Raw genomic sequence first — 9,327 nt, 5'->3', positions numbered from 1 at the left:
GTGGCCCCAGACTATAGTCTTTCTTTCACTGGCGCTGGAGGGATTCTGAATATGAATTGCTCCATCCCCTGAAGGCATTCCACTATAGCTCCCTCTGGTGGTTTATCTGTTTAAAACCCACCTGCACAACCTGCTTCTTTGCCCTCCAATCCCATTCCCAACTCTGAATGCCTATGTAAAAACCCATGCTGGTTGGCTTAGGAATGCCTCCAGAAGGTATACGTGAGCATGGTAAGGTCTAGTTCAAAAGGCATTAAGAAGAACGCCACAGTTAGAACTTAAATAACAATAGCAGCAGCTTCTACATGACCACAAAAATCACAGCCGGAATACCCCATGCCTTCCCTTAGAAAGGATGGGCGGTCTGTGAATACACACATCCAGACTTTGGTGCCTTTGGGCAAGCCTTGGATGACACAGTTCAGTATCTATGTGGGACAGACCGACTGCATGCTGTGGGATGTAATGGTATCAGAATTATGGGTTACAGTAGAGAAAGGTTTGTTGCAAGGATATAGACAGTTTCAAACGTGAAGACATATGTGGAGTCTGAAGAATAGAGTATTTCTGAGTAATTACCCCTTGTACACGTCTGTCAAGTGGTGAATAAAGCCGATCTAAAACAACAACAAAACACAAGCTGAATGCCCCCAGTGGGCCTGACTGTAATCAGTGGCTTCAGATGGGCCCCTGTAAGAATAATGCCCGTATTCCATTGCCCCATTTGCTGAGTAAAATGCTGGTAAGGTATGGGCCCTCTGGGGTTGAACTGTCTGGGTTCAAAGCCAAGGCGTTGTTCTTTCCTGCGTGTAACCTTGGGAAGGCTGCTCAGTCTCTCCGTTCTTGTCGACTTGCTTGTCCAGTGCAGTAGTGCCTGTTGTATAGGGTGGAGGTGGGGATTACATGGGTTCGCATAATTAAGAGCTTAGGACAGGGCTTTGTACATGAGGGCTGAGTAAGCAGTGGCCACAGGACTGGAAAAGGTCAGTTTTCATTCCAATATCAAAGAAAGGCAATCTAAAAGAATGCTCAAACTACAGCACAATTACACTCATCTCACATGCTAGTAAAGTAATGCTCAAAATTCTCCAAGCCAGACTTCAGCAATACATAAACCATGAACTCCTTGATGTTCAAGCTAGTTTTAGAAAAGGCAGAGGAACCAGAGATCAAATTGCCAACATCCGCTGGATCATGGAAAAAGCAAGAGAGTTCCTGAAAAACATCTATTTCTGCTTTGCTGACTATGCCAAAGCCTTTGACTGTGTGGATCACAATCAACTGTGGAAAATTCTGAAAGAGATGGGAATACCAGACCACCTAACTTGCCTCTTGAGAAATCTGTATGCAGGTCAGGAAGCAACAGTTAGAACTGGACATGGAACAACAGACTGGTTCCAAATAGGAAAAGGAGTACGTCAAGGCTGTATATTGTCAGCCTGCTTATTTAACTTCTATGCAGAGGACATCATGAGAAACGCTGGACTGGAAGAAGCACAAGCTGGAATCAAGATTGCTGGGAGAAATATCAATAACCTCAGATACACAGATGACACCACTCTTATGGCAGGAAGTGAAGAGGAACTAAAAAGCCTCTGATGAAAGTGAAAGAAAAGAGTGAAAAAGTTGGCTTAAAGCTCAACATTCAGAAAACGAAGATCATGGCATCTGGTCCCATCACTTCATGGGAAATAGATGGGGAAACAATAGAAACAGTGTCAGACTTTATTTTGGGGGGCTCCAAAATCACTGCAGATGGTGATGGCAGCCATGAAATGAAAAGACGCTTACTCCTTGGAAGGAAAGTTATGACCAACCTAGATAGCATATTCAAAAGCAGAGACATTACTTTGCCGATTAAGGTCCGTCTAGTCAAGGCTATGGTTTTTCCTGTGGTCATGTATGGATGTGAGAGTTGGACTGTGAAGAAAGCTGAGCACCGAAGAATTGATACTTTTGAACTGTGGTGTTGGAGAAGACTCTTGAGAGTCCCTTGGAGTGCAAGGAGATCCAACCAGTCCATTCTGAAGGAGATCAGCCCTGGGATTTCTTTGGAAGGAATGATGCTAAAGCTGAAGCTCCAGTACTTTGGCCACCTCATGCGAAGAGTTGACTCATTGGAAAAGCCTCTGATGCTGGGAGGGATTGAGGGCAGGAGGAGAAGGGGATGACCGAGGATGAGATGGCTGGATGGCATCACGGACTCGATGGACATGAGTCTGAGTGAACTCCAGGAGATGGTGATGGACAGGGAGGCCTGGCGTGCTGAGATTCGTGGGGTCGCAAAGAGTCGAACACGACTGAGCAACCAAACTGAACTGAACTGAACCGATAGCAATGACTATTTATTTTTCACCACACTAGCTGCCTGTCCTTCTTGTTCCTGGTTTCCTGGTTTGTGTCTCACATTTACTCACAGACCACTAACATCTGCCGCGATCTCGTGGTCCTGCCATGGTCCTGCCTGCAGAGCTAGGTGAGAGTATGTTATCACTACCTCTGGGCCACCATCATGCTATAGCAGACCCCTCCTAGGACGTCCCCCTGACTCATCACCACCCTCTCTCCTCTGGCTCCTGTGGTCCTGCTGACCTCAGTGACCTTGGCCCTCTCCTGGGTGGGTAATTTAGGATTTGCCCCCCGACCCATCCTGTACCAAGCAGTATCTGTCTTCCGTGAGTCTGAAATTTGGAACAAACAAGCTCAGAAGTTGCCAACACATGCTAACAAGAAAGTTCTAAAGAGAAGGTTTCATGATGTTATGCAATCCTGAATCCCTAGCCACACTTTCTTCACCTGAGTCAGCTCCGGTTCCTCAAGAGCTGGAAGGTGGATGGCTGCCCCATTTAGAGCACCTCTCCCCATCTCTACTGTGGTCCTGAGTGAAGACTTGTCCCCCAGACACAAAGTTCTCTCCCATTCCCTTTAACTGGCAGGCTGCAGATAGCCTGTCTGATGATTCTTTTCAGGCTGAAAGTAGGTGTTTTGCTTGTAAAGCTGGAGCAGGTGGAAGAGTTATCATCACACAAAGAATGGAAAACATTTGTAAAATGAGCAGATCTCCTGTTTTTCATGGCATCAGGCATCTAAAAATGTCACAGATGGTTTCACTGGAGGATTACAATGTGCAGAGATCCAAACACATCTGTTTATTTACCTCTTCTCTTGAGCGCCTCAGTTATGGGACTAGTTGAGAGGCAAATGGTATAAAGGAAAAAATGCTGGCTATGGAGTCCAGGCAGACTCGGGTTCCAAAGCTTGTGCTCTAAAGTGTTCCTGTGATCACACAGGACTTAGCTAACTTCTCTGAGCACCAGTTCCTCTCTCAGTAAAGTTGGGATGGCAATATGACACCCCTCAGAACTCCTTAAGTTGCAAGTGATGGAAACTCAGCTTGAACTTGCTTCATCCAAAAAGGGACTCTATTAGCTCCTGGAGCCCAGTGAAGGAAAGGCCGGGCCTCAGAGCTGGCTGGATTCAAGGGCTGGATCTCCACCGGGACTGCCAGGTTCTTCTCTTTGCCGACTCTGAAAATTGGTTTCATCTTCTCCTTCCGAAAAAGGCCAGGAACATGCTCTAGACTCAGATCTTTTCAGATGAGCAACCTTTGCCCTTTGAGGCTCCACTGAAGATGTTTGCAGGGAACTTGATTCCTTAGCCAAGGACCCTGCCCAGCTTGGACCAATCATGGAGGTGGCAGGAGGCGGTGCTGCGCTTGGGTCAGCCCAGTGGGCATGTGTTGGAGCTTGGGAGGAAATTGCCAACAGCTGTCCCAGTGTGCCCACTTCCTCTCAGTGTCCTTATGATCTGAAGGGAGCTGCCTAGTAAAGCACCTGCTCCTGGGCTGCTCTCTCTCGTAACAGACCTCCTGGAGGACACCTGGGGGAAAACGTTGGCCTCTCGGTTCCTCTGACACTTCAGATTCAGTATGTCCAACCTGGCACACAGCTTCCTGGCTCACTGCTCCTGCAGATGGCCTCACCCTGGGTTCGGAGCTATACCCGCACCGTTGGCCCCCAGGGCCCTCACAGCGCCGCTTCTCCTGCAGGCTCACGGCTCTCCTCTGCAGCCTCCTGTCCATGCTGATGGCCACTGCTGTGGCCTGTTACTCTCACCACCTCCTAAGCTGGAGTAAGAAGCGTGGATCCTGTTGCTGCTTCAGAATAACAGCAACTCCACAACACTTCCCAAATGAGGGAGAGACTGCAGAGCTCAGTCTCTGAGAACGGCTACACTATCCTGGCCACGCTAGCCAAGGACCCTGCCCGGCTTGAACCAATCATGGGGCTAATGGAAGGAGGTGCTGCGCTTGGATCAGCCTGGGTCAGGGGACAGCCCAGTGGTCATGTGTTGGAGCTTGGGAGGAAATCACCAATAGCTGTCCCAGTGTGCCCACTTCCTTTGAAGCCACCCTTGCAGGGATTGCAGATTCTGCTCCTGTGGGGCAAAACAAACAGAAAAACAAAACAAAACAAAAACCCCTGCAAGGACCAGAGTAAGAAAAAGAGCAGGAAAGAGCGAGGCTGGTTGCTAGGCAACTGTGCAACAATGACAGCAGTCTGCATGGAGGCTGATGATACCAGAAGCCTGTGGAATTGCCTGCAGTCTTTGATTTCTGTTTTAGGTGGAACGACGCACCAATTTAGGACACTACCTTGATGGAATTTTGTAAAGGCATTTGCTTCTGACACTTAATGTGTTGGAGCTCAAGAAAAGTTTCCCTCTTTGGTGGTGAAGAAAGCCTGCAAACTACCATTGTTTTTATGAAGGAATGTTGGGGGTGAGTATAGAGTGGAAGAGATTTTCTAAGTAGCAAAATATAAAAATAAAATGAACATCAGTATTCTGCTTTTCAGAACTCCTTACTTTATTCCCCGATGGTTGCCTAGAAACTTTGTTTGTATGTATTTATAAAGAAATAAGTGATGAACTTAGGCGGAGAAACCCACGTGGAAAACGTGCTGCTCTCAGCTCTGAGATGCCATGTTTGGTCTAGGAGGCTAAGAGGCCATGCTTGACTCATTCTCCTGCTTCCAGACCATCTTTTCAACTTGCTGAAATGGAAAAGTTAAAACACACAAATACACAAACGTATGTATGTATATATATATGTTTTTTTTAACAGAAATTTGAAGCAAATCAGAGTTCTTCCTTACTAAGCTGCTTTTAAAAGTTTGCAATGAACCATTATTGCTAACAGGCCTACCTTTATTCTTAGAAATGCTTGCAAACACTCCTAGCACCTCAGCATAATTAATGTGGCGCAGAGCATGGGAGACACAATGCAGGGGTGGCCGGTCATCCGATTTCTGCTTGTCATCTCCCTTGGCTCAGCTCAGCTCAGTTGCTCAGGCAGATGAAGGCCGAAGAGATGGCCAGGGACCAGTGAGGCCCTGGATTTGCATCAAATGACTCATAGGTCAAAACCAGATTTTTCAAGCCTTGCTTTGGCTGAAAAAGTCCCAATTTCCCTGTGCCTCACATCCTGCTCTGTTCTCATGGAAAATAACATCAAAAGAAATGTACATTGATTAATTTTCCTGGCTTACTCTTTTCCTTTTTTCTTCTGAGTCTCAGAAGTTTCTCTCTTTCCCTCGCATAAGCCTGCAGTTAATTTAGCATTTGAAATGTGAGTTTCTATAACAAACTCCCATGAAGGCTACATAGCCATGTTTGGTTTTGCTGTTCTCTAGAAATCCCCTTCTGGTTTTTGTTAATATTTAGAACAAAAAAGACAGATGGGGATGGGGGAAGGGATTTTCCAATGTGTTTCCAAAACAGCCAATTCTAGACAAGCATCAAGACAAGATAGTCTAATATTGCAGCAACAGCTTTCCAGGCACCAAAACCAAGTCAGAATAACTTTAAGAAAAATTGCTGACAACATGATCATTGCCTTTCCCTCCTAGAGAAATCAGGATTTTCCAAGCTGTCTAAAAGACTATGAGCTTTTTTCTGTGCCTTTAGAGATCGCCAAATTTCGGTCCTCATGACATGCCAGGATTTTCAGAGGAGAGCAAGGCCACAGGATTTTATGTGTCAAGCTTAAGATCAACAAGAAATCAATATTGCATGTGTGATAACTGCTTTGTATTATGTGCCTGGACTACAGTACACTCACCTACTCATTCATTCATTCACTCCAATATTTAACAATGAATGTGACAGGCAGGATATCTGTTCTAATAGATTTTACAGGCTGGTGTGAGAGGTGATGGAAGAGTATAGGCAGACATTGAAAAGTGCCTACAAGTGCTCTTAGTTTTACAGAGAAGTGAAGTGAAATGAAAGTTGCTCAGTTGCATATGACTCTTTGCGACCCCATGGATGATACAGTCCATGGAATTCTCCAGGCCAGAATACTGGAGTGGGTAGTCTTTCCCTTTTCCAGGGAATGTTCCCAACCCAGGGATCGAATCCAGGTCTCCTGCATTGCAGGCAGATTCTTTACCAGCTGAGCCACCAGGGAAGGCCTTTACAGAGAAGAGGGTGGTGCTATTTATTAGCTATACCTGGTAAAGCTAGGATGAGCCTTGGAAACATTAGTGAAGAAGCCAGTCTCAAGAGCCTACATAATAAGTGATTCAGTTCATGTGAACGTCTGGAATAGGGAAAGCTATAGAAACAAAAGTATTAATATAGATTAGCATAGAACTGGTAGAGAAGGAAATGTCAACCCACTCCAGTATTCTTGTCTGGAGAATCCCAGGGACAGAGGAGCCTGGTGGGCTTCCGTCTACAGGGTCGCACAGAGTCAGACACGACTGATGCGACTTAGCAGCAGCAGTAGCATTAGCTATTTAGCTATCTATTTATTAGAACTATCTAGCCTGGGAGGGTGTGGAAGATTGCTGCAGAGATAGCCACCAGTTTTTCCTTCCAACCCTCTCAGCACTTGTCACTTCAAGAAATGGAGTCCTTGATCTGTGCTGACCCTGGGACTTGCTCTAATCAGTAGAAAGAGGCAGAAGGGACACCACATGACTTCCAAGCATACTCCCTGGGGTGTCTGGCACCTTCCACTTTCCCTTTTACTGCATGTGTGAAAACTGCTTTGTGTCGTGTGTCTGGACTCCTCTTAGAAACCAGCCACTGCATGAAGGACTCCAGCCAAAGAAATCTCATGGGGAGAGAGTGAGTCCCAGCTGGGCATGTCAGTTGAGGTGCCTGATGTGTGAGTGAAGCTACCTGGGGTCCCCCACCCTCAGCCAAGCTAGTCCAGGCCATGTGAAGCAGAAGTGAGCTGTCCCCACTGATGCCCCTCTCCACAGACTCATGAACAAAGGTGTGGTAGTGGTTTTAAGCCCCTAATTTTTGAGGGGGCTTGTTCTGCATAAAAGATAACTGAAACAGAGGGCCAAGGGGGCTTTCTGGTGGGAGTTCTATTGTAGCTAAGATTTGAAGAGTGGGTACTGGCTTCCCCAGTGGCTCAGCAGTAAAGAATCTGCCCGCAGTGCAGCAGATGTGGGAGATGTGGGTTCAGTCCCTGGGTTGGGAAGATCTCCTGGAGGAGGGCATGGCAACCCACTCCAGTATTCCTGCCTGGAGAATCCCATGGACAGAGGAGCCTGGCGGGCTACAGTCCATAGGGTCTCAGAGAGTCAAACACGACTGAGTGACTTTGCACAAGCACAAAGAGTGGGTAGAAGGGGCTAATGCTCCAGGAAGATGGAGCAACGCATAAAGACCCCAAGGCTGGAGAATCGTGGTGCTGTAAGGAACTGGAAGAAGCCCAGTGTAGCCAGCATGCAGGGGACCTGTGCAGGAGTAGTTAGTGTGGAGGCTGGAGGGGAGACAAGGGCCAGACGGTACAAGGCTTAAGAGACGAGACCACACGTGACCCTTGCCTTCATCCCAGATAGTTAACAGAGCAAATGCAAAAGTAAGTACTCTGCCCAGAGGGGAGAACTCCAATCCATGGACCTTGCTGGCTATATCATGGACAGAGCTGATTACAAGTAAGCTCTGAAGAGAAAGAGAAGACTTACTTATCCAAGAAATATCTGGTGAGCACCAGTCACCTTCATTGTGGAAGAAAGAACTCATGTACATGCCTGCCAAATGTAGTCAGTGACATGCACATAAAAAAAGTCAGCCTTACACACACCCGCACACGTGCACACACACATAGACACACCCTCCAAAATCCAGGGGGGGTTTTATGTCAGGCAAGCCTGTGTCACCTTAGAAAAGTCACTTAATTTCACCGAGCTTTATTTACAATCTTGGAATAACAAGACTCCATCCATAGATTATTAGGAGTCTCAAGCAAGAAAAATGTATATAAAACACCTAATAAAATACATGAGAAGTGCTAAAAATATGATAGCAAATTAAAAGAGAAAATGTTGTGTGAATACAGTTCCAAGCAAGACAAGGCATATCTAGTGACAGCTAGAGAAGGCGATGGCACCCCACTCCAGCACTGTTGCCTGGAAAATCCCGAGGATGCAGGAGCCTGGGGGGCTGCAGTGCATGGGGTCGCTAAGAGTCAGACACTACTGAGCGACTTCACTTTCACTTTTCACTTTCATGCATTGGAGAAGGAAATGGCACCCCACTCCAGGACTGTTGCCTGGAGAATCCCGAGGATGCAGGAGCCTGGTGGGCTGCAGTGCATGGGGTCGTGAAGAGTTGGACAGGACTGAGCGACTTCACTTTCACTTTTCACTTTCATGCATTGGAGAAGGAAATGGCACCCCACTCCAGGACTGTTGCCTGGAGAATCCCGAGGACGGAGGAGCCTGGGGGGCTGCAGTGCGTGGGGTCCCTAAGGGTCGGACACGACTGAGTGACTTCACTTTCACTTTTCACTTTCATGCGTTGGAGAAGGAAATGGCAACCCACTCCAGTGTTCTTGCCTGGAGAATCCCAGGGACAGGGGAGCCTGGTGGGCTGCCATCTCTGGGGTCACACAGATTCGGACACGACTGAAGTAACTTAGCAGCAGCAGCAGCAGCGAAGTGGAATCAACATTTAAAACAACAGCAAAATGCCTTTCTTTTGCCTTCTTTATCATATTTGTGAGAAAAATCTGTTTATGTCTGTGGGTATAGACCACCATGAGAAAAAACTACAGTCTGCGTTCCCAGTCTCAATGACATGATAGGAAATCAGTACTATATACTTGGTGTTTATCATCTACCAGGCACTTTGCATACATGAAGTCATTTTACTTCCCCAGCAATCTCCCATTTTGCAGGTGTGGAAATTGAGGGTCAGAGGCATTGCCGTCTTCCCTGACACTAGGTCCCACAACCAGAATGTGCCAGACTTTGAACTCACACCCAGATGTGCCTGACTCCAAAGCCTGTGCTCTCTGCTGCA

Source organism: Ovis aries, chromosome 9, assembly GCF_016772045.2.
Source record: "Ovis aries strain OAR_USU_Benz2616 breed Rambouillet chromosome 9, ARS-UI_Ramb_v3.0, whole genome shotgun sequence".
Classification (NCBI taxonomy): Eukaryota; Metazoa; Chordata; class Mammalia; order Artiodactyla; family Bovidae; genus Ovis; species Ovis aries.
The sequence above is the reverse complement of the archived record's forward strand: the minus strand, read 5'-3'. Positions refer to the sequence as shown.